The following is a 26,472-nucleotide window of genomic DNA, read 5'->3' on the forward strand; positions in this document are numbered from 1 at the left end:
CCATCACGTTGAGCTCTGCTGGATATCCGTCTCTGATGCGTTCGTTCCACTTTAAGCAAGTCATACTCTATTTCTGGAAAGTACAGTGGTGGATTTCCTGGGGAGGAGCCTTTTCCCTGTGTAGAAGCCATTCATTCATATACATACCCCACAAGGGAGGGCTCCTTCCATGACGCACAACATATACGCACATAGCATCATGTTTATTGAATGTGAAAAGCGTTTGTGCTTCTTCGGTGGAATGAGGCCGAGAGAATCCATCTCCCCCTCCCTGTAAGAGTGACATGTAGAGCTGACCGAGCAGATCTAAAAGGAAGAGGAACGTGCAATCAGAGCAGTGTGGGGGTCACGGTGCAAGGTTGGAAAACGACTTTGCTAAATTGTTTTAGCAGATGTCTTCATTATGCATTTTGCTGATTTTGAATTTTGCAAAAGCAGTACTGATAGAATAATCAGCGCCTCCTGGACCTGCTACAACATGAGGCAGCCTAACTTTTAAAAGGCTTAATTTGACTTAATCTGAATTTGAAGTAGCATTACAGGTTTTGTCACTGGCCAAATGTTTTGCAATACACTGAAATTAAATTGAAATTATAATCCAATGAAGTAAGAGACCAAGACCACGACCCCCACCCCCCTCCCCCCACACACACACGTATTATTATTTACACTGGTATGATTAATCTCTGCACACCTACATTGTGAGCTGAAGATGCATGCCTTAAGTCACACTCTCTGCCACACCCTGACTGCAAAGGAGTGCTCTGTGTTCAGCACAGCAACGTGCACGCCATGCTGCCTTGCGGCTGTACAATCAACAATGCATATGACAGAATTCCTAACATCAGTGGATTTTTTTTTCCTGTTATATGCATTGCCGGGTGAGGCTTCATCTGCCCTGACTTTTGAAAGGAAAACTGCTTCCAACCTACAGATGCATTCCAAAACTCTTTACGCTAGTTATGACAAGGGTCCCTTGAAAATATTTTAATCTCCTTGCATATATTCATGTTAAACTTTACGATGATTGGCTTGTTCGGAATAGCCTCGTACAGTTATCGCTTCCGTCATTTTGGTTTTGCAAGGCTACTGATGAAATAACAAACGTCATTTTAAAGGGGCTGACTGTGTAATAAACAATTAATTTTTTTACACAGATGTGTAATATCAAATGATCCGGAACATGATTATATATTATTATTAGTTATTATGCGGCTCTTTTTCTTCTAATTTAAAAATCCGACTTTTTGTCACATCGCTTCTCCCGTCACTAAGTATACAGCGAGGCCTCTCATGGATGAGAACAGAAGATTTCCTTTTTTGTACTACAACTCCACCAGATTAGAAAGTGAAAGGTTTCCTGTCCATCGCTCATATTTCCTCCAAATATTTAAAATAGCAAGATGGCAGCTGTGCAAACAACTTTCATTCATATGTTACAGATGTCTGTAGAATTTGAACCATCATCCACTCGCCAAAACAATGTATTTGCAGAGTTATGGTTGTATGTTCCACTCCTTCAATGCATATATAAGATTCATCACCAGATAATGTGGTTCTTCATCAAAAAGTTTCAAACGCTTGTAATGTTCAGTAGCACACAGTCTAATTTCCTTGAGGCTTTTCAGAGGTCTCCGCTCTGAAGGATTTCATAACAAAAGGCAGACTCCCAAACATGTCTTCCAAAGTTCTGCAGTGAGTCAACAAGAAAATTATAATTTGAAAAGATTAATCGCTCAACCAAACCTAAAAAAAAAAAAAAGGTTTTTAACCCTTTAACACCATTAGTGTTTCCGAATTTAGCTCGACACAATCTAGGCCACGTGAAACCTACTTAATTATCTCTTCCTTTTGTAAATCTTATCCTATTCATCCATCAAACACAGACCTGATTTGTGTAGCGCAGCCTGCGGTCGACAAGCCTAAGCGGAGAAGGTCAGAGGTCGGTGTCGTCGTTCTCTAAGCCAAAGAGGCTGAAGACTTTTTTTTTTTACCCTGCAGTGTCTCTCACGGCCAGCAGGAAGACTGCTGGACTGCTCACAATGTGTGTGTGTGTGTGTGTGTGTGTGTGTGTGTGTGTGTGTGCTGCAACTTTCTCGACTCGCGGCATTCTCAGGAACAGCTCGTGCATGATTCCTGTGAACTCATGCGGGTGAGTTAATGACGGGCGAGAAGTTTCTGGAATGTCATAGCTCAGCTTCGCGAGGTGTGAATCAGTTGCTGCTCTTAAATTACACACACGTTTTGCCTAACACAGTCTCTCTGTAGAGGGATAAAAAAAACAACCAGCAACACATATAGTGTACTAACGGATTATTTCCTTTTGCATTCTATAGCCTGTAATCCTTTAGCCTGTGCACAAGGATCTGCACTGTTTAGCTCAGATATCCGTGGCCCCGTCCCAGTCCCGGCTCTCCTCAGAGCTGCTGGACTTTGGCTTTCCGTGGTTCTTCCCAGCTACAGCTCCCCTTCACTGGGCCCCTGTCGTCCTGCTCTCTGCCCGGCCCCGACCTTCAGCTACATACCAGAACACATAGCAGCCGGGACACAGGGCAAACGCATACGCCGCACCAATACACTCGTACAGTACTCGCTGGCTCCCTGTGTCTTATACATACTAATGCAAAGGTGATAAGTGTCCCCCGGAGTCTTTGACGTGCAAAGAGAAGGGAAAAGATAAAATAGGGGGAATATGCACATTACACACACACACCATTGCGGCTGCCACATTCACATGAGTCGGGGCAACCAGGGTTTACCATTTATTCATATGAGAATACTTCTTGATTGAACTGGACTTCAATAGGCCGTCCCACGCACACAGTTATAAGTAAATACAAGGTAGGAAATGACAACAAATGTTTAATCACCGTCTTCAGTAATGAAGGATCGAGTACTTTAGTAAAAAGTATCTATAGGAAGTAAGTACATGTGTGCAAGTGCAGCTCTGCAAAAAACCTGAATGCAATCCTATTTAAGCATCGCTCAGCCTACTCTTGATTTAATGTTTTCAGGTTTACATTTTAGGGACGTGTCTAAACCAGGTAGCTGATGTAACCTGTGAGGTGATGTTTGTTGTATTGGAAGTATAATTTTGATGACACACTGACAAGGACATGGCAAATGCAGCTAAGGGAGCCAATTTACTTACCAGACCCAACAGACCTGTACACGGATGAGCCTAATTCTAAAATTTAGAGTTCATGACACTATAAGGAGATCGGCTAAGACATCCAGATCTCCCTGTTTGCCACCCGAATGACAAACAAAAGGCCAAAGAAGCCTGTAAAGCAATGGGGAAACTGTTGCCAACTCGTGCCAGTGCCAAATAAATGGATAATCAACAGGTCAAAACGTTAAGTGTCAGGCCCGCACTGCACTGGATAGTGTGAATTTGAGTACAATTTACGGGAAATCCTGAATTCTAACCATAACGTGCCTGTAGTGCATCATCACATCCTAATGCGATGGACCCTTTTGATCAGACTCAGACAGATCAGATTTGACTAATGTGACCTTTGTCACCACCTCTCCTACGGTCTTGTGTATTGTACTTTAAACATCTATAATATCAATGATCCCGCCTGTGCTACGGCCATTACTCATTGTGTTCTGCGTTGTGATCAGGCTAAGCGACTGTGCTGTATTGACCTTATCTGCCCCGGCCTGCAGTGTTGATAGGAAAGGGGGGAAATTGGATACTGAATATGATTGAAGTGCAGCCAACAGAGAGTGACAGGATCGACCTGAGTATTTCCCCCAACAAGCCGGTCTAATCCCGTGACCTGGTCCAATTGACAGATTAAACGTCGTGGTGTTCAGCTTCCATTCTGTCTGACCTCAATACCCTTAACCTGGCCCGGTACCTGTTTGGTAACAGATGGATAAAGCTACAGATACATACATAAAATAGTGATATATACGTATAAAAGGCTCAGCTCGTGGGGAGGGTTGGCATCTATGATCAAATGTCAAATGATATATTTGTGATACCAATGCTGACAGACCCTTCCGTGTGCAGAAATCAATGTTGTGTGCAACCAGTAGATTCACATCTGCACCCTTTAGATTAGAGCTTTAGCTCCATACAGCTTCAAAAGAAGACTGTATTTGTTGTGGAGCTCTGCAGCTAAACCAAGTTATGTGAATAATGCACCAATGTCAGCCTTACGATATCACAGTCCACTGTTACACTGAGCGTGACTGAACACAAACCCAGTGAACTCGGTGAACCCAGTGGGGAAACGTTACCCAGTCAAAAGCCGTACGTCAAAGGGAACGGCGTTTTCTAACCGGAGCAGGAAGGGAAACCGGCGAACGATTGACTGAAGATAGTCAGCAAGCCCTCAGGTGCGACGGCTTTAATGTGGACCATGTGCTCTGAAAGGGCCGGACGCGGACGCAGCGGGTTCCGGTCTCCATGAGCAACTATTGACAATTTCCTCAAGCATGCGTGAGATGCACACAGAAGAGGGACACTCCCAGATGCACAAACACACACACGTACACACACTTTTTCCAGTGCTGGTGAGGCTGTTGCACACAGCTATAGGCCCAAAGGTCACACTGCTCTCACATGGGTGCTGTATGTGCTGAGCAGACACGTGTGTGTAGACCAGACCGGCCATGGCCACTTTTTGAAAGTAAATTCACGAAAACTGATCTGTAACAAGTCAAGATTTGATGCATATAACACACGTGCTGTACAATGTTAATTGGTCGGTTGGGTGGGAGGCTTCTGCATACAGAGGCATTACACGCTAAATCACAGCCTGTAGCTAGTTGGCTATTAGCACCATTAGCTTACGATTCCTGTGCTTCTATCCAACATGTATGGATGTCCGGATAAGCATCTTGGCATCTATGGGACCTTAGGTTTTCTATCCCCAGAAAGGGGTCCAGCTCAATCCTTGACTTATCGCCAAACCGCAAGAGAATCGCACGGCCACATATAATCAGATGAGAATCCAACTTGTCAAAGTGAAGGCATCCTTCCGTTATCCCATCACTTCATCTTTCTTTCTTTTCGGTATCTTGTAAGAAAAGAAAATGCTGCTTACAGTTGCTGAACCCTCCTGCTTAAAACACCTAGAAGCAGCCGCGGGCTGTTGGCATGCATCCAAAGTATGACACCAGAGGGTGGGTGCAGCTTCCCCTTCTCCACTTGAGTAAGACTAGAGGAAGCTCGGAGGCGGTCTACACACAGTAAGCAGAGCGAGAACATAGAAGACTGTAACATCCATCTGTGGGTTGGTTGGTCATGTGGCATCAAGCTTCTCATCTAACCCTCTGCAAATGAACTATTAAACGCGTGTCCCAAAATGTTAAACCATTTCCTCATTGTCATAATGTGTTTTCAACATATACGTTGGATTTATTTTCCTCAACTGGTTATACATCTTGACTATTTTCAAAACCGTTCAGCTCAGCACACCAGTTAATCTCGCGTTCACAATTTCAACCAGAACAACACGCATCTCGATATCAGCTGTGATTTGTTACACAATGACCTAAAACCACTTTTGGCTTCACCGTTGTCTTTTGATTGTCTTTCATCTGTTTATTCATTTAGCATAAAACAAGATTTCGTTGCTTAGGGTCCCTCAAGGTCGACCGGGTATTCTCATTTTAGCGAGTTTTGCTCAATTGCTGAGAAAGCAAAAAAACACAACCACTGTACTTTTGGTGAGTGGAAAAGTACAGCAGAGCAATGTGTGTGTGTGTGTGTGTTTGCTTCTAAGTCAATGTGCTGTTGTAATGCGCACATATGTAACATGCTTAACTGTATCCAAACAAGAGCATAGGCTGTTCCCCTCAAAGTGCTAATAAGTAACAGTATCTTGGAAATCCCAGACAGCCCTGCCTCTCTCTTTCTTACAAGGGATTAAGTTGTCAGGTTACATTGAACTCTGAGCGCCCTCCACTCAGACAAAACCGTCTTAAGGTGCCGTCCGTCCAGTTATTTATAACTCCGTTGGGTAAGCCTGCGCTCCCTGCGGCCCGCTCCAGCATGTAGACGTGTATGGGCCCCGGCGTTCTGCTTTATTACGTGGACTCAAGGTGAACCCACCACGGGGGCCGTGTTTTCCCCAGCGCGGTACGGTAAAGTTGTGAGGTACTGTACCGTATGTCTCGGCCCTTGTTAGTGCCCCAGATGCTTAGCCAGATCGTCTGGCCACTGCTGGTCAGACTTTCCAAAGAATCACTTAATATTCCCTCGCTGAAGACCGCTAGACTGACGTGAGCAACTTTAACTGTCGTTACCACACACACACACACACACACACACACACACACAAACACGCGGCCATTTCCACTGCATGTGAGTTATGAGGGAACGCAGCACTTCGCAGACAATACCGGTCCTATCTTGCATCCCACTCCCCCTCTCACTTTAACACTTTATCTGGCTTTCGGCTCCCAGCCCACCTATCTGAAAAACTGCCTGTCTATTTTAGGAGCTTGGTGCCGGCCAAGTATCGCCTGCAATGTGTAGAACACATCGCAGGTATCCGGGCCCTTTCTATGAGGTGGGATGTGTTCTGGGTCAAGCGAGCACTCGCTGGTGGGTGGGTGGGTGCTACGATGCATCATTTCTCAATCCCATGCCGGTGCTCTGTTTTTAACTCCTTTATACACTTTTTGGTGCAATATTAGAATTACATTTTTGTCTTTTTATATATATATATATATATATATATATATACATATAAATATATATATTATATAAATATAATCAATTAGACAAGTCTTATCATAGACTCTAGACCAGAACATCATTCTTGTGAATTGTTCACATTTTCAGTGATTTCAAAGGCCTAGATAGCAAATAGGCTTCATTATGGCTTACTTCATACCTCTTTCTACTGTATTAGTTATAACCATTGTGGCCTTGTATATTTATTTGGAGGTCAGGGTCCCTTTTGGGGAAATGTTGGATCTTGACAGCTTTAGAGCTTAAATGGCCAAAAATACAAATACAATGATAAAAATACCATATTTGTCTGGAGAGTGACGTCTGGTAAATGTAGCTTTGTGGGTTGTGTTATGGCCCCTAAAATGATTTTTTCAACAGCCCCAAGCACCATAGTTTACCTCTAAATCGGATGAAAACAAAACAGAGTTTCGGCAAACTATCTGCTGCTGATATTTTCTCTTTAGGTTCCACCTGGCAACGGCTTCAATTTGAATTATTCAGTTAAAACTTTGTGATAGGTTATGGGTTTTATTGGAGAATTGGTTTCTCATGACATGATGATGTCGCCTGGACTCATTCAAATGAACTCAGGAGATGGTTGTTCTACTCGTACTTGGACATAATTTAAGTGTAAATAACCAGCTTGACACAAATGGATAACTTATTTTAAATTGGCCTAAAATGACTGTCGGAGGTAAATCAATAATTTGTAATATCTTAAAACACACACACACTACATTTTGTCAAGATTGTATACAGTTGAGACCTCATAGATTATGTTCTTATACAAGGTAGCTGGTGGAGCTGGACAGTATTTTCCCTTTATAGAATCCACCCGTCACTCTACGGTTTGAAACACCCATTGTCCTTTATGATATGGTTTACTTGTATCTGAACACAATCTGACACACATCCATCAACAGATGAATGAATTATCATGCTATCCTTACTCTTGTCATCAGACTCTGTGTGTGTGTGTGTGTGTGTGTGTGTGTGTGTGTGTGTGTGTGTGTGTGTGTGTGATCTCCTGGTTTAGTTCCGGCCTGCTTAAGGCCACAAGATGCACTTTTCCCTCCGTGGGCTAAAGGTCGCAAAGGATTGTGTGAGCGCGCGGCGAACAACCCTGCTGTTGCGTCATCCCCGGTACTGAGTCAGGTGCAGTCCCAAAGATGTCGCTGCCAGCTGCCATCGAGGCAGGGATAATCTGCTAAGAAGCTTTCGCATCATTTCACCCACAGGGGAGAATTTCGTAGAGGTTGTAAACCTCTTGGGACCTGCCCTGGTAGCTTCTTCCTGCTTTGACATAAGAGGTGAACTTGGGCTGTGCAACCAACATTTCACCAGAGAGTACAAACACCCACTGCTAATGTGCAATTTATTCATTGACGCACACACACACACACACACGCATGCGCTCTTGTGACCTTTTAAAAAATCTAGGATATGTGTAGCCTGTCCATTAGCCCTTTGTTGTCCATTAACTATTGAAAGCAGCACTGCGAGAAAAAGGACTTAGATATGATCCCGTATAGACGTCCCGATGGAGGATATTGCTACAGCAGACACAAGGGCCCTGCTAGATGTGTCTTCTTAAAAAGGCCGCAGGAAGTCTCTGTGACCTTACTTGTGGGGAGTCGGAGGAACTTGAACAGATGAAGTTAATCTACCAACAGCTAGGGGTCAAAGTCAATGGCCTGACGACTACACATGCTGAGCAAAGATGTGACTGGTGTTACATATTCCAAAGGGCACCGGCAACCCAATCCCTGGAGGGAAAACTGCCTTGGTCAGTCTCACGCATTCATGCAACGCTCAGACTCTTGACTTCTAAAGGCCCTGATGACATTTAGAAATAAAGACCAAACTGACTTCTGAAAGTCTGAAATTCCAACTTTAATTTGTTAAAGTCATAAACATCTCGAATTGACAACAATCGTTGATTGATTGTCTTTTAACATGGTAATTATTTACTTGAGTTACTTCATTTTGTCTTTACTGATGTGAATAAAGTACTTATGTTTTCCTTGAGCCCTTTTCAGGCTTTCTTATCACTCCTTAAGCTTAAGCACAACTTCAACAACTAAGACAGATCATAGTGGGCTGAGCTGTTGGTGCTGTAACCCTCAGCTGGGCACAAGCCAGCAGAACAACATTACAATCTATTCACATTTTCCATAAACAAGTCTTAAAAACAGTGGCTAAAAAAGACAAAAGTCACAATCAAGGCAGTTTTCTCACCAATGACCACGTCCTTGTTGGGAGAACGTCATTAAATCCGCTGATGTGTGTCTGTTTTTTAAGATGTTACATGGTATGGCCCTGCCTTTACAAAGCAGGCTCACCAAGTCTGCTTCAACAGGTGATTGTGTTGTTTCACATCAAGCTCGTTTAGCAAATCTACTTTCTTTTGTGAAGGCAGCTCACGCACGAAACACCTACGGAACCTTCCAGTACAACCCTGAAGGATTGGCTTGTTGCCAATCAGGTGTGCAAGCATTCACGTGCTGTCCGTCCTTCACCTGTATGTGCATGTGTCTTTTTGTCGGTGTACTTTTTGTGCTTTACATGTGCTTGTACTGTAGGTGGGTTTGTTCTGCCGTACACTTTTTCTTTTGCTGTATATTGGTTTTGTCTGTACGTTGTTTTCAGTTGGTCTATGAATTTTAATTCCATTTCCTTTTGAGCTTTTGTTATTTTAGGCTGACTTAAAAACAGCAAATGGAATTTAGCCTCTCTGGCTAACGCTAGCTCCCGTCCAACTGTTTATTGGTGTGCACTGTCGCTGCAAAACTGAATAAATACATTTTCCTGTCGCAGGATGAAAAGCACAGGTGTAAAAATAATAATAACGATTGCTTCTTTCTCATATCTCTTCAATACAGTTTACTGCTACGCCCATTAGAGCCATCATTAATGTTAATCTGCAATTGACGTTCTGTACATTTTTACATTTCTTTGTAGCCACCTGACTGAGCAGCGAACAACACAACGGTTCCACGTTATGAAAAAATACCTTTCAGTATGTCATCTTCAGAGGCAGTAAATTACTGAAAAATCAAGGATCCTAATGTTGTCTTAATGAATAACAATTAATTGTTTTATCAATGCATTACTGTGAGAAGACACAAAAGCCAAAAATTGATGAAGACCAAACATACGTTTTGTACAGAAGACATTTAATGTAACTGCAGCATAGTTGGTACACATTACACAGCCTTAAATCAAATTTGTCATGCAGTTGAATCAGTAATAAATGATATGGTGAAAAATAACTAAGCCAAATATTATGACTGATGGCGTGACGGTTGACTCCTTTGATGATACTCCTCCATCTCACCGTTTGCAGCAGCTGTCTCTTCATCTTTTTCTATGATGCTGTGCTGTTGGCTCACCCGTCACAGCTGGCACAACAGCTGGCACAGGTACAGGCCACCTAGATCTACTGAGATATCTGGCTGGGAGACTGGGGAGAAGAGAGGGATGGATGCACACACACACACGCAAAAACAAATACGTACAGGTGGATCCCTCCTTGCACAATGTCTTAATGCAGTCACTGGGCAAGTGAGTCCCTGGCCTGAAACTAACCTACGGTACACAAGGTCAAGGGTGACCCTTGTTTGGACTGGAGTGGCGCATTAGTGCAGGTCCTGGCTGTGCTTCCTGAGCAGGATGTACAGGAGAGACATTGGAATAATCCCGTGTTGGCGTTTCCTGTTTGTGTGGTCGTGTCACTGGAGTGAGGGAGGATTGTAGGCGGCTCGGAAAGGTCGGTCAAGCATAAGAACACAGAGGGAAAGAAGAGCAGACAGATAAGCAGAGAAGATAAGGAGATTTGGTACACAGATAGAGAGTCAGGAATCGGACCATGTCGAGGTAGTCTCAACATGAAGACGATGCACTACAAGCAGGCTGGAGGAGGGAGTCTGCCCAGTTCTCCATCTGCGGTGTTAAGCGAGAGCTTGAGGAGTGAGAGAAGGCAACAGAGACCATGTGTGTGAGTGTAAGCCGGGGCATCTGGTTTTGTTAAGGCCTCGAAACATTCCTTCCCTCCGTTCGTCTCTGGCTGGTAGCTTTTAAAAAGGGACACGTTTGCTCTCATTTCCTGCTCAGTTTGCGTTATGACTGCCGGGGGTCAAAGGCAAGATATCTGTCTGTCAGTTTAAATGTGTGCTACTAGCTTCCCATGTGCTCACTGGTCTTTTCAGCTAACGGCATTTGTGGACAGCTTTGAAATTAGTTTGTGTTCCAATACTGAAGAGATTATCAGCAGCAATATGATAAGAAAGATACACCAAACTGAAATCAAATCTCACTCCAAATGGCAGACAAGTGCGCTCTCCCACGATGCAATGCTTTTGTTACATAATACGGCAGGTGTCATGGTCTGAATCTCAACACATGAACGTGCCGTATAAGTAACAGGGTTTCCAACCAGGGAAGGCGATTCTTATTTATTTATATTGCTGTGAGAGGCGCTTGATGCGTTTGAGTCATCTTCCCCATGTCACTCAATGGGATGGACGGGTCTTCAATGCAGGAAAGGGCCGACCACAACAGTTCTTCAGCTGGCAGCTTTAGCTGGTAGATGAGGACATAAAGCTTGCCAGTGAAGAACTGCTGTAGGTCAGCCAACGAGCACCGGATACCCAACATCCACTTATGCACCACACGACCTGGAGAAGAAAAAACTAAATGTTACATTTTGAGCCTTGGCTTTCAATTTGCTGCTTGCTGGCGACACACAAATAAAACACAACCCCGAAACAAACTCCTGGTAAAGTTTAAAAAAAAAAACCTTAATGAAGCACTACATCTTAACTAATGTCGTGCAATGTAACGACTTGGTAGTTCCAAGGAAGGCAACCAAGGACCTTTTCAATTGAGTTCTATGCAGTTGGAGGTTTTTTTGGAAGCAGCATCACTCTTCGTCTTAAGGCACTTTGCCATGCTGGTAGATGCTTGGCACACAAACACACACTCCTTCTTCATGGGTTGGTTTTAAGGGGAACGTGTTGTGGGAGAGATGTGAGGAGGCAGGGACCAAAATACCAGACAGGAAAACTTTTATAACATTCTTTTGTCCTTACTTGTGAATACTGCGGTTTACGCCGCGTTTAAATGGGCATGCAAACATATTTAAACAAGCTGTGTGTGTGTGTGTGTGTGTGTGTGTGTGTGTGTGTATAGAGGGTGGCTTGAAGCTAACCGTTTTAGCATTCTCTTTGCTTTTGCTATACTTGGAGGCAGAAGTCTTTAGCTAGCTGGCTTGGTCTCTGCTCACCACCTGGAATTGCTGATAAAAAACAGCTCTTGTGCTGCGGGGCGGTTCAGTTTACAGCAGCCATACTGGGCTGAATAAAGCATTTTCCCCCCTTGTTATTCACACGTCCAATCATTTTGGGTGTGTGTTCACTTCACAAGTCAACTATTTTTTGTTATTTCACTTCAGCAAAGCCACACACAATTTCTATGCGGATGAATGTCAGCTCGACTAGACTAGACTACACGTTCAACCACGGCCTAATCCAGTGTTAAAGACGAAAAGTGACAAGAAAACCCCTTTTGTGTGAAGTCCCACTTTAAAGCCGCCTTTCCGCCGGCCACTGTGTAATGCTTGCAAGTAGCCCGGGATGATTCTCGCCTGGCTTCCATTCAGCTGGCCAGAACTATTGCAGTCACTCAGCCTGAAAGGCCTTTACCCAGCAGCATATTCGCTCACAGTTCAAGGACAGGACTTCGGGCAAACTAGTTCTCGGCAGCACCGAGAACTCAGCAACCCCTGGAAACTCAATGAACCCAGTGCTGCTCTGAGCAACAGTGGAAAGCCCTGGTCTACACACACGCGCGCACACACACACACACACACACACTCCCTCTCTTTCACTTGATGTGACCAAATGATCCTCTAACACTAAAGTTCTGAATGGACAGCGGTCTCTGATCTTGCACTGGATCCAGAGAGATCCATTTTTGCACTAACTAGGCATATTTTCTAAAAAGGCACCGTTGTTCGGAATGAGGAGGTATGTTTCTTCTGGGGTTCAACGGATTTGATTTAAACAGAGAATTACATTTGTAGGGAGAGAGAAGCAGGCCTATAAAGAACAAGGGGCCGTAAAAGATGATTGAAAGAGAACAGCAAACAATGACAAGGTCAGAGATCCGCACTGCTACGATAAAACAAACCCGTGACTGGCGTAATGGCAACATGACGATAAAACAAACCCGCCTCTCTGTGGCCAAATGGAACAACCTAGTAACTGACCGAATCCAATAAGTGATTTGTGACGTCATAAGCACTAAGTAGTTCTAATAGAATCACTTGCTAACCCAAGCCAGCATAAATATGTATACGACAGCGAGGAATTCTAGGCATTAGCTGGAAAGTTAAACCTCTACCGGGCGGTACATTCATACATTCTGCTGATTTCCCTCCTTCCTGCAGCAGGATGGAAAAATAACATTTTGACACCTTTTGTTGTTACGTGCTCATTAATATATCTCTTCTTCATATATACACAGTTAATTGTATCACATAGTTGGCATGTTGCAATCTACGCTCATCTTCACATGCTGCCACCGTCACTTCCACTGGAGCATTAAATACTTAAATACTGCAAGGCTGAAGGTAAAATCAAAAGAACATTCAGAATTAGCATCCAAACGGAACTATTTCAAGTAATAGAGTAATTGCACGCGTTGTTTGTTCATTTGGATACAACCCAAAATGAAGTTGGACCTGTTTTGTGTGCCTGTTGTGACAGAGAGAGCTACAGTAGAAGTTTTCTTCCCTCTCTTAATATGATTTTCTAACCCCTATTATTACTTAACTATGTTCTTTCTCTCCTCACGACATGTTAAGCGGAGGCCGCGCCAGAGTTTAGAACACAGTGTACCAGCGGAGTGATTCATTACACAGACCTGACGATTCCCAGGACAATTGCAGCCACCCTAAGCAACAGGCAGAAAATGGTCTCCACCGAATGTGCGCACACAAATAAGCAAACACACAAGAAGTACACACTGTGCTTGTGTAGGATTCAAGCACAGTTGGCAGTGTGAACGTTTTAAGTTGTGGAGAGGAGAGTCGTTGTCCTCAATTATAAATTTGCAAAAACAAAACCCATGTTTTGGGATTTCAGTTGTTTTAAACTGCTCTTGAGGCAACACACGGGCTGCTTATGAGAAACGTGGACTAAATATCTATTCAGACCCTAATTACAAAAGACAAAGCTCTGAGAAACACTTGTAGTTGTGTAACATCTAGGCCAAAATGTATGTCGAGTGGTCATGTGGATGGGGAAGTGAGGTTTGACGAAAGTAAAGCTTGAACCAAAGTCACTGCGAGACTTTTAAAAATAAACTGCTGACGCATCGCAAAACAGCCAAGTATCAACACACCCTCATAAAGAGCCTGATTTGACTTCACACAGACTCTCTGGGGTATGGGAAACACCCTCATTTGTTTCCAATGTAACCTAACTCGTTTTGTGGCACGGCCGTCACTTTAGTTAAAGTTGTTATATTTCGTGACTGATGATCGGCAAAAAAAACACCAAGCATGGAGAACAGATCAACTCTATGAATGTTGGCCAATAACAATATATCCCTGCGGGCCGTGCAGTGAATGACTTGGCACACGCTAAAGAATGGGAAGTCCCATGAATCACTCTAGGAATGCCATTTCTTATCCAACCCCCCTATTACAGTCTGTTTTATGAGATTTGAATGATTCCAGTGTGGTTGGTTAGGGTTAGTAAATTCACCTGCAGCAAGAGCAAACAGCTAAAGCTAACATGGCTACTAAAACCACCATACTCGGATTAAACCTGCATGCAATGCTGTTATGATGCTGCATCAATATGGGCAGGATTATCTTAGTTGTGTGCTTGTTGTATATTGGGGATGAGAGCGGCTCTTTTACAGACTCCGACAAGTATCTCATCTGTCCTCAAAAGAGGTATCAACAATATTTGTTTCAAACGCAGCGTTACTCTTCCCTCTGTTTAGCTATTGCAGTACATCTGAAATATTTTACCTGTGAATGCCGCATAATAAGCTAATGTTAGCTGTATTTGGTACCAGCATACCAATCCAGCTGCTCGCTGTTATGACACAATAATACATGAAATTAAATTCTCCATTACCACTTTACCAGTAACACAGATTCTATGAATGAATAACTGAGGAAGGGGCCCAAGTGATTCTGACAACTAGCTCATTTAAAGGTAAAAAGTCTGATTCATTCTTCATTTCTGTGCCATCGTCCTAATCTCAGTTGTTCTGCACTAGATCACATGTGCACACCCAACCCCCATAACCCTGCACCCAGGCCGGGACAAATTGCTTTCAAGTCAAGAGCGAATCAATATATTTGTCAGTGCTTTCCTCATACAGCCTTGAATGGGATTAGGGAGAGGAACGGGCCGCGCATTTCAAGAGATATAACGCACAAACACATGAGCCGACATTGCCGGGGAGTCGGAGAGGCATGTTAACAGAAGCGCTCACAGTGGGCTCGTCGGTCACACGGCTCCCTTCGCAAAATAACCCAAATCAGAGATGCGAGCTGGAAGTGGTCATTGTGAGAGTGTGAGCGTGTGCATCCGTCAATGTATACGAGCGAGGAAATGTATGCAAGCACGGGGAGATTGGGTGGTGCGGCGAGGCCGGGGTGGGGGTGGGGGAGGGGAGGGTAGAGGTGTGTGTATAAAAAAAGGTCACGCCCTGTTCGTTCTCATAGAACGAACACTCACTGAGTGGATTTATGAAATGCTACTTGGCACTGCAGACAAATAAGGGAGGGTGTTTGTTGCTGCGCACATGCATGCGGCCTGTGCATATATCGTATGATCTCTATTTGTCCGGATTTTAATTAACAATTCAAAGGTAGAACCGGTTACAGTTGGAAACGGCAGAATAAATTGGGATAGAACGTCTTCCTCAAAAGGAGGTTTGGTCTTGTTCACCTGGTAGGACAAGTACAGTAGTCCTAAAGCGCTGGAATTGGGTTTTCCCAACATTCAGGGAATAAGATGGAGGGTTAGGGGTGAAGCAGAGGAATTCAGAGAAAAAGTTGCTTTACTCTTAAATACACATTCTATGCAACAACCCTGAAAAAGGCGTTTTTGCAGGCCGGTTCGTGCTGGTATTTGTTTCAGGAAGTTAAGGAACTGGAACAGGAAGTCAGCAGGTGGGATCAAGGGAGGAATGGCCCTCCAAGTCTTGCCAAGAATTGAACTAGATTTTTTACCGGGCATCTGGAGCAGGAAACCCTGGGAACAGTATAGTGTGTGTGTGTATGTGTGTGTGCACACATGTGTTTGGGAATAAAGGTGTGTTGTCTGTTCCATTGATGTTCATGAAGGGATAATCAGAAAAACCTGCTCCTGGAGTTCAAAACCCACACAGATGAGACAATGACGCAGCATGATTCTCAAACTACGGGTGTGTGTGTGTGTGTGTGTGTGTGTGTGTGTGAGATACAAGCTCCTCGTGAAGGACACCGAGTGTCTAATTGTCTATGCAGGCACACGTAAACACGTACACGCAGAGAGCGAGAGAAGAAATCTTCCCTTGGAAAATATAACTGCGCGGAGGGGTTGGTGGGGGCGGGGGACAGCGAGATATGGAAGCGGGGGGATGGAAGTAGGGGTGTGAACACTGGGTAAAGATGACCAACATAAAGAAAAGATTTGTGTGCTTCCTCTGGCTGCCGTCTCCCTTCCTACCACTGGGACAAAGTGTGTCAAAGAGAACGTTGTTTCTCTCCTCATATCTGTTTGTGTCCATCCCTTTCTCTGGCTAAATGCCGCTGAAAATCCATCGTCCTCCCCCCTTCCTCTCTCTCCCTCTGTATGCTATGTCCTTTGTCACGCTCCCCCTCTAACCAGCAGTGTAGTTAGGGCACTGAGAGACAGGAAGTGCCTTTAGGGCAAATGAATAAGACGTGGCAGCTGCCAATGCGTGGTACAAACTGTTGAGTATTTCTGCGTTTCTTCATTGAAATTCCTCAGAATCAAACCCTTCATCTCGCACATCCTCCCAAGGAGAAAGAAGACGGCAGGGCAGAAACACGCCACGGACCCACTTAAATTAATTTTCTGTGGTTGACCACATGCCAAAGTGCCGAGTTGCGTGGTTAGATTTAGAGGCATAAAAATAATGTCAGTCACAAGCTCGCGTGCGATTCGTGGGATCACATGTCACATGCACATCCATGAGCTAATGAGCTAATTCTAATTCGATTGAGGAGGACGTCTGTTGCAAGGACGCAAAATGAAATGATCAGCGGATGACATTATAGTCGGTCAATAAAAAAAAACGTGGCAGGTGGAGGTCAACTGCCATTCAAACACGGGCTCGTCACACTCCACTGAACAGGGAGTGTGTGTGTGTGCGTGTGTGTGTGTGTGTGTGTGTAGGGGACACGGCTGGGTTATTTATATTAGACTGAAGAGGAATGTTTGTATAAGTGTGCGTATCTGTGAGCGAGTGTGTGTTTCCTGCCGCTCCGGCCCCAGCTGTACCCAGATGGCCTGAGAGCACAGTGTGCTAAGCTAACGGAGAGGAGACATTCACCCCGAGACCACATTTCATCCCCGGAAGCCACACCCTGTTATGTATGCTGTATCGCATTAGATCCAACGCATCGTTAACAGCAAACAGCTTTAATGACTGAATGAAGGGTAGAATACTTCATTTGTTAGTATGAGAAAATGAGACACACCCACATTAGTAAAATAAAGAAATATGTCTATAAACTGGTTATTGTGTTAGCTGTTTTTTTATTAGTCTGTCAATTATTTTAAATGCTTTAAACCTTTTAGTCTATAAAATGTGGATGAAACGAATCCAATAGCAATCAAAAGTTTGGATTTGCTTGTTTTTACCGAAACTAACATTAAAACATAAATTTCGAAATAATATAGAGACAGAAAAGAATAATCAGAAAATCGTGCTTAAAATTACGTATTTGCCTGTTTTTTGCTCATATAAATAACTTGAACCGGGAAACAATGCTGCTCAGAATAGTTGCACATTATTTTGCGTCATTCAGGAACATATTTCATCAGTGACGCATGCAGGAAGATATCATGGCAACAATAGTAGATGGCGAGTGTAGTTAGTTGATAACACCAGTGTAGTACGAACTACAGGCGCAGTTTTCTACTCACCTCAAATCTTTATGTCTGCCTCGCCCTGATGAAGAAGACTTGATCTGGTAAATATAAGCCACAAAAACAATTAGTCTTTTTAGGTGTTATACACATATATACCTGTCTTACATTCCTTTCTTTTAGTGAATTTATTGCCTCTTGCAACACTTCACTCCATCATCTCCACTCTCTCCTTTTTCCTACATTCGCCTCTCGTGCGATCTGTTAAGAGCTCTTCTTTGGCCTTCTGAGCTTTCATTTTTCCTCCGCCTCCCGTTTTACCCCTTTGTGATCCATTTTGATCCCTTATTATCGTCCTCCTTGCTCTCCCTTCCCTTCGTCCCTCCCTCACTCGCTGTCTTTAGGTTGGTCAGTTCAGCAAGGCTAAGTCACATTCCTGGGATGCCTGCTACATATGGTCCACATTCCAGCCGGTCTGCGGAGAGGCCCACTTCTCCTCACCGCTGGCCCTGCAGAAACCGTCCCCAAAGACGAGCGTGCCACAGCCTAAAATAATCTCAACACCACTTTAGCCTCGCCCAGACTGTACCTGCATGGTGCTAGAACCTAAACTCAGAAGGGACGACCCAAGCTGTGCCTACAGTGGTGTTTCATTAAGCGTCCGTTCCTTGCATAAAATGCTTTAATTCCTTTCTCTGTGCGTCTGTTCCCTCAGGCTACAACCTCTGGCTCTGTGTGTGTGTGTGTGTGTGTGCGTGTGTGCGTGCGTGAGCCTGCGTACTTTGAAAGTTTTGTTGGTTCAGAGAATTTTTCCAGTGGGCAGGCACACATCGTGCAACATGTGTTGTACATGTGAGAATGGGGCTGGTAAATCTCTCTCCAATTGAGGCATATTCAATATTGTTAGGCGAATTGTTCAGTCCTGTTGGCCCCCGAATCGCCGACGACTAAATCTCAGACTTTGCCAAAAACACTCTTGTCCTGTGCATAAAGGACGGAGAGTACATCGGCTTCACCATCAGACGATAGCACACACACACCTTCCCGCAACACCTGCCGAGTGGCTTTGTCGGTCTCAACTAGACGCAGACACACAACCCTTTAACCCGCATCCAATTCTGTACTCGTTAACCTCTTTTAACTGTAAACAAATGTTACAAGCAACATTGAGGTATTCAAAAAAAGACCAATGGCGTATTCATCCCAAAGCGTGGAGAGAGCTTAGCCAGGACAGTTCGGGTGTGGCTATTTAAAATGTGCAACCTCACTGCAGCTCCCGCATTTCTACCGCAGATCCTCCCTTTGGGTTGGCCATCAATAACGGTCGATGATCAAGTCCTGCTCACTCACACCGAGTCGTTTGATGGATCGGTCGTTCATAAGCTTAATTTAGCAGAGGAGGAGCGACTCATCAAACGGCATATTTACAAGGTATGGTTCCGATGCATGCCAGTGACTCTCAGTCAGTAAGACTGTTCCGGGTCTAAGTGGTGGATCTTTGCCCCTTCATAAATTAGCATTAACTTATGACAAATACTGAAGCACGGACACAGTAATCGTTTGCATTCACATGCACTCCAAATGATTTTCAGGATAACTTGACATTTGACTCTAGATTAAAGGGCACAGGGACACCAAATTACTGACGCAAACACCAGATACCAATCTTTCTTCCCTTTTACCCTTTCCGTGTGTGCGTGTCTGAGTCTGGGGAGTGGCGCGATGCACGTCGCTGCTGTACGACCGTATTAATCACGTCTGGCCATGTAGAGATACTAACTGTGCCGTCTTGCTACTAACACACACAAACGCACAAGCACATGCATCGTTAATTCCATGTGGCTAAACAAGCAGAGCCCGGATAAAGCAACCGCTCTAAAGAGATGGCAAAGGGGCGATAGAGAGAGGGACGCTCTGCAGCGGTGCAGAGCGATACGCTACGCCGTACGACCGCCAGCAGAATGATGTCTGTAGCGCCGAATACGGGTGTCACCTGAACAGCAAATTCTTCATGAATCCACAATAATGACCTCTTTAATTGCAATAATGCAGTCACTGCAGATTCAGTTCCTTTTTTAGTGAGGTGAACTTCCAACCTGGCACATATTTCACCCAGTTTATTTGGACTCTTGTAACAAAACAGTTTCACATCCTTTTTGTGAAACAGTCTTTGAACACGCATAATGTGTTATTGTAACCAGCAGTCAAAAAAGGCCTAGTAAATTCATTTCCACTCTCCTAAATATGAAACCAATCCCAACACAGTGATTCCTGCATTGGAGGGAGGCGAGGGGGGGGGGGGGGGGGGGGGGGGGGCGTGCTGGGACTCTTGACATTATTACCCCCAAGGTTAATTCTCTTAAACACAACCCAGGGTCTAGGCATTCATACTGTGGAGTCCTGATAATCCAGATGTGTCCGCTGGTCCAGACTGTGAGTGGCCTGAAGCATCATGTATAATTCACTGTTCATTCCCAGAGGGGATAATTACAGCATGCTGGGGACTCTTTAGGAAAGGGAAAGTGGCGGGGAAGCCAAAGTTGGAGCAGAACAACCAACAGGCAGAGCGTCTGTGGCCTAAAGACCTTTTATTTGATCACTTTTGTAGAATTAGAGGAGGAATTCATTTGGCATTTTGACCAGGTGAACTTGTCAGTGCTGGGCAGGCCTTTGGGAAAGCAGCACTAATGTGACGCTCTAACGAATCCCTCACAACTACAATCTCGAGGGGAGGAGGAGGAGGAGGCAAGTCATCGGCTTACAGAACTGGCCGAGATGTGCACACGGTCAGGTTGTCTATCAGGAGCTTTGATGCCAAAGATCAACAGACAACAAGGTCTGAGCTGTCGGTTGGCTGACGTGGAGGGGATGCAACCCGGGAAAGGCCACCGGTTGCTATACAGAACGCCATGACGGGGAATTGCAGCTCAGCAGCCTGTCCTTTATGAATCATGACTGGGCTTTCTTTCTACCAAAGAATGTGAGCTTTGAAACCTGAGCTTCGATACGTTGTTATATTTAACCCATTATCTTCCTTATTGTTGAAGTATCGAAACTGAGATTGCATAAGTAAATATTCAAGGGGCTTGAATACGGCCTGTAAGGTTACATAATCCTTGTCACTGGAATTTGGCTGGCAGAGCCCAAAAATGGGGTACAGAGTTTGTTCAGCGTCTATAACAGCACCATAACCAGGGCGCCATTTAAAAATGGCAGGAACGTCAGAAACTAGATCAAAAAACTACAACACGTGACAATAATACACTCACTGGTTGCCATCTGCAATTTTTTTGTTTGTTTGTTTGTCTTTGTACAGTTACAATGTAGAGCATTCCACAGGTTGACTCGAATAGGACCCCGCCTTACCTCCACGCCTTCACTCCTCTGCGGTCCTGCAAGTGGATCCCGATGCCGATGAAGAGACGTGCAGGGGACCCGCAGAAACTGTGGGGGAGACAGATGAAAATACGCTGGAAAATGGAAATGAATGACGCGCAGGGAGTGACGGATGGGGGGAGGAGGAGGAGGGGGAGGGGAGGAGGAGAGGGGGGAAGGAGGGGGCGCACGTTGCGCTACAAAGGGTGGGGCCTTGAGGAATTCACTCTATCTGCTCTTCCTCTCCGACTTTAAAGCTTATCTTAATTAGACGACACGGGGTCAGTCCGCCCGCGCGCTCCATTAGGAGTTATTGTGGTGTCGCGCGCGAGAGGAATGTCTGCTCGATAGTCTTTGACAAGTGGAGCAGACTGCTGTAGATTCAGACCCAACTCCTTCCCCGCTGGGTTCTGATTCATTCAACGAACCTCGGCGAAGACGCACCCGCCTCATCTTATTAGAGCGATTTATTTGCGCCGTATCCCTGACACATTCAGAACATATACATTTTAAATAGGCCGACCCACGAATCCCTGTTTGTTCTGATTACACTGACATATTCATATAATTATGACACGACATGTAAAAAAAAAAAAAAAAAAAAGTCTTGGATATAAGACCGTAGCACGCCGTCTGATGCGGCCTTTAAATGTCCCCTCCGCTAAAAAGAAAAAAAAAGTTTACAAAATAGATTTCTCCAGCCGCACTTATTTCGGTTCAGATGGATCCACCGGGTCCAGCGAGGCGCTTCTCAGCTCGGATGCATTTTTTTTGCCGTGCTTGGGATGATGAGATGTGAGGAATATTAGGCGAGGAATATGTTCGGACCGTCCCCCCCCCTCCCTCCCTCCCTCCACTCCTCCTCCCCCCCACGCCCAGTTCGCCTGTGGCATTCAGCAGGGCTGCCCGCTGTAAAGTTGCCACGTCCGTTACATGTCACTTATGGAACCGAATCGACCGACCAAGCAGCCCCAAAAAAGGAAAGAAGAATACAAAAAGGACGAATACTCGACTTACTTCATAACTGCGTAATAGTCCAATTCATCTTAGGTGACTGAGAGAGATGTGAGCCAAAAGGTGCGCACATAAGGATGGCATTACATTCGTTATGTAATATCAAATGACCGAGCGGAATCTCTAAAGCAATTGGTAGACACGGAGTCCTAAAACGGACAGGACACTCGAGCAGAAACAGTCGGTTTTTGGGACATATTTTCAGCGCAGAAGCCCAACAGAAAACCCTCAGCCACACCTTAAGTCTCAATCGTTTTTTCTTCTCCTAAGAGTTCCAGTGGTTTCGACGAGATGCGCGAAGCCCCGCAAGTTCACTCCGGCGATAACGTTCAAAACCCCCTAAAAAAAGAAATGTAAAACGGTCCAATCTGAGTTTCCGGTTGGCCGGACCCACCCTGTGCTGCTCGACGCTCCGCGGGGCTCCCTCCCCGGTCTCTCTCTCCGGTCCAACTCCTGCCTTCAAACCGGCTTCTCACTCCGATCAGCTGGCTGGGTCGTGACGTCACTAGCCACCATCGGCCAATCAGTTGCGAACCGGAAACACCCATAGGTGACGCCCAGTGCCCACGCACGATGACGACCCGGGTGCGTTGACCAATGAGAGCGCGATCGTATGCAAAGAATGAGGCGGGCGCTAGAAATAATGACCAATGGGATTGCATCTGCCCATGAGAGGCGTTTATGGTCTGACCTATTAGATGTCGGGATGTGTGGGGAACTTTTCTACACAAGCAGGTTACAGATTTAATTGAATACACTGTATGGCTTTTAAATAATTATAAATAACTGCATTAACGCAGTGTGCTAACTACAAAAATGTAATGACTTCACCTGTAAAAAATATTTTTAGCTTGCGTGTCCCACCAACTGTTTATTTCACATACTTTCCATTCTGTTTGACTAACGTTAGATTATTATCTTATTACTGCAACTTCCAGGTTATAAAGTTCACGTTACAAATTAACTTTGCACTTGTGCTACTTAATGCAATTGGACGCAAATGTAAATGCTTACCATTATGCAATTACGGTGTTAGTAAACAGTATGGTGCTGTTCCCCAAAAATCCATGTGGAACCCAAACTCTTAAGCATGTTTAACTGTTTTACAGTGCACTTTGCATCCTCTTTTAAGCAAACAAAGCTTTCTCGTGCTTGGCGTAAAAATAGGGTTCTACGGACAAAAAAGTAATCGCTTTTGTTCTGGATAGAAACCTCAATTGAAGGCTTGCGTGTTGAAGTCCACATTTGGTGTATTTCATTTTCCCTATTGAATTGTTGAAAATAATTAAAGATTTACTTGCCAGCAGTGGAAGCAGCTCTCTTGAGGATTCAGGGTAAAATGAAAATGCACATGACTTTATTTGATAAATCAGTTGAGAGGATTAGCCACGCCACTGTCTGGATGAAGTACAGCAACAGAGTATGACAAGCACAGAGTAGGGGGTCTTTTGATACTGAAAAGCAGCGCCTGGTTCTGCATAATTGAAGACACCTGAAGTCTTCTCAGGCCACTGTAATGCATGCATGAAAAGAACCAGATCTTGCATGAATTTCCTCATTACTTTTTAATGTGGTGGACGTGCATGTCAGCCACGCACATTGCCGCAAAATAGCATGAATTTTAAGCTTGAGGGTCAATAGATGGATCTACGTTCCTGTTCTCACGCAGCGTAAACACACAAGCGTTGTGTGAATGTTGACTCGTATCAGCCTGCGTGTGTTCAGTGTACATGTATGTGTTCATGTCCGAAGAGAATCAAAACATTGCAGTTCATACAGCACTTTATCAGACACTGTTTTGGCTGAGGCATGGAGCGGCTACGCAGATCATAGGCAACAACCTGTCAACCCATTTGTTGTAACACTTCAAACAGGCAGTAACACAATGCTCCCTCAGCACGGTGACACAGCCTTTATTCCGTGTCTCAATTTATGGTGATGCATTCACAATGCTGGGCAAGAATCCACCACAGGCACACACCGCCCAAGAAAGCAGTCCTCCCTCCCCTCAGAATTTATTCCATGGGTCTGATCCATACCTTGAGACGGCTGCAATTAACTTATGCGAAGGCTCCTTTAAATAGATCCAGGTTGAAGGATATAAGAACATCAATAAACCTCAGTGATAACTGCAATGATTATATTTCCTGCAAACAATATATTGGATGATACAACAAACCACAAAATGTCCCTGTCCCCAGATGAGGAGTCATTTGAGCAGACATGGAGCGAGGATGAATTGAACCGAACGGGTAATGACGTTGGATGCTTGAAATTGAAGGTGGGACAACAGAAGTGGAACACAAGCGTCATACTGACTCAAAATTACATGAAGCTGTTAAACTTCATTGATGTTCTCAGTCAGTGTCAGTCAAAAGTATATGTTTTGACTATACATTTAAATTTAGGACGAAGTATCCACTTGAATCCCCCAAACAATGGTGTTTCGGCAGCACGTTGAAATGGTTTGCTCGAATACAATCAGCCATAAATATCCATTTCAGCATCTAAAACCTTGTTGTACCTCTGATAAGACGTTTGACTCATTTTTTTTACTTTGGTGATTCACGTTTTACGGAACGCCCAACGGATAATTATTTGATTTAGAAACCAGAATGACGTGAAAACATATTTACTTTAACTGAACAGATATATAAATTGAACTGCAGTACAAACACCACATTTAGTTTAGTAATCCGAATTTGCAATCAGCAGCCTCTCAGTTGCACCACATCTGTTTAATTTAATTTAATTTAAAGAAACATTGATGGCCCTAAACATTCATAACTTGTATGCATCATCTCTACATCAGTAATCGAATACAGCGTTCAGAGAGTGTGTTAATATGTGAATTAGTAAAATCTCATCAATACTGTGGTGAGACGATAACCAGTTTGATTTTCTCCAGAGCTTCTGATGCATGTAAGCTAAAGCAAATGACTATTTAGTAAGTAGTTGAGGCAGTGTACCTCCACTGCTATCTTACAAAACCAGAGTGAATGAGCAGTATTATATTGCAGCAATGGCGAGGGCGGCATTCTTCCTTTTAGAGGAGACATATCAAGCGTCACAGAGTAGCAAGCCGTGGAGCTTTTCTTTAGGTATGACGCATTTAAGTCTACCATCGGAAACACGATGCTGCACCTTCTTTTGTCTCTCGTAACCACTCAGCACAGACTCAAGTAGAATGTTCTGATTTAAGAGTACAACCTGTTAGTTGGAACCACATATTTTATATCTTTATATATCTCTTGCATAAAATGCACGCTCTGCTTTTTTTCTTTCCTCCTATTTACACCTTGCTTCAATTGAACAGTAGGACGTCATAAAACCTGTGGCAGGCAAGAAGCAATCTGGAAACTGCTCAGGCCAGGTAATGGCTCTCCACAGTCAAACATTTGCAGTCACACGCTTACAACAGGCGGGGGGACTTTATGCTCCGAGTGAGCGAGAGAGACTCACACTGATGAAATGTCTAAAGCCATAAGTTAGAGGGTTCAACACTGACAGCAGAGGATGTTACCGAAACCCTCCTGACCATTCATGATCGCGGTATTATGATCCATGGAAGTGATTAATACATTTTAATAAAGAAGTTAGCATGATCTTTAAGTAAATTGAGACGCAACAGGCGATTATAACACTGTTTGGCTTATTTATTCAATTATTAGGTGAGAATTCTTTGTGCAGGTGAGAGTCAGGGTCTAGGTCACATATGCCAAATTCGGCCCGCCGGAACGTCCTGTGCGGCCTGCCGCTGGAGTGTGGACGGCCCGTGACTTTGCTATTGTGAGGGATGAGGCCACCGAGGCCACCGTACTGTCCGCTGGTCAGCGCCACCCCTCCCTGTGATTTAAATGGTCTGGCCCGCGTTCCATCGGAGTGGGCAGTATCGGGCCCTTCATGACCTGTTAGATGTCAGAGATCTCACACACACACACACCTATTCTTCAGTCACTGTCTTTATTCCACGATGCTCTTCCTCAGATATTTAGATTTTAACACACTTATAAAGCCGTATCCCATCCAGCCTCTCTCTTCCCCGTAAGTAAACCTGAAATGGGCTTCCTGTGTCTAGTCCTCTTGGACAGCTAGACATCAGAACCAGGGGGGGGGGGGAGGGGAGGCACCTCTGTCACTTTAAGAAATGCCTCTGGTGAAGAGAAACTGATTAGTAGTGCTGGCAGCCAACCACGTGGAGCGCTGTGTGGAGACCGAAGCCAATGAGAAGCCCTGCTGGGTGGAGGTTACAAAAGCAGTCTG

The 26,472-nt window shown here is 44.4% G+C and overlaps 1 long non-coding RNA gene across 1 annotated transcript; it reads right to left on the reverse strand.

Annotated features, from left to right (window-relative positions):
* Positions 1–9,856: 9,856 nt before the first annotated feature.
* LOC144397639 (uncharacterized) lies at positions 9,857–22,719 on the reverse strand. The gene is made up of 2 exons (XR_013459790.1): positions 17,878–22,719; positions 9,857–11,373 (listed from the first exon to the last, which is right to left on the reverse strand). It is a non-coding gene; the product is annotated as an uncharacterized LOC144397639 (long non-coding RNA).
* Between the last annotated feature and the right edge of the window lie 3,753 nt (positions 22,720–26,472).

The sequence above is a fragment of the Gasterosteus aculeatus genome, chromosome 1 (assembly GCF_964276395.1).
Source record: "Gasterosteus aculeatus chromosome 1, fGasAcu3.hap1.1, whole genome shotgun sequence".
Classification (NCBI taxonomy): domain Eukaryota; kingdom Metazoa; phylum Chordata; class Actinopteri; order Perciformes; family Gasterosteidae; genus Gasterosteus; species Gasterosteus aculeatus.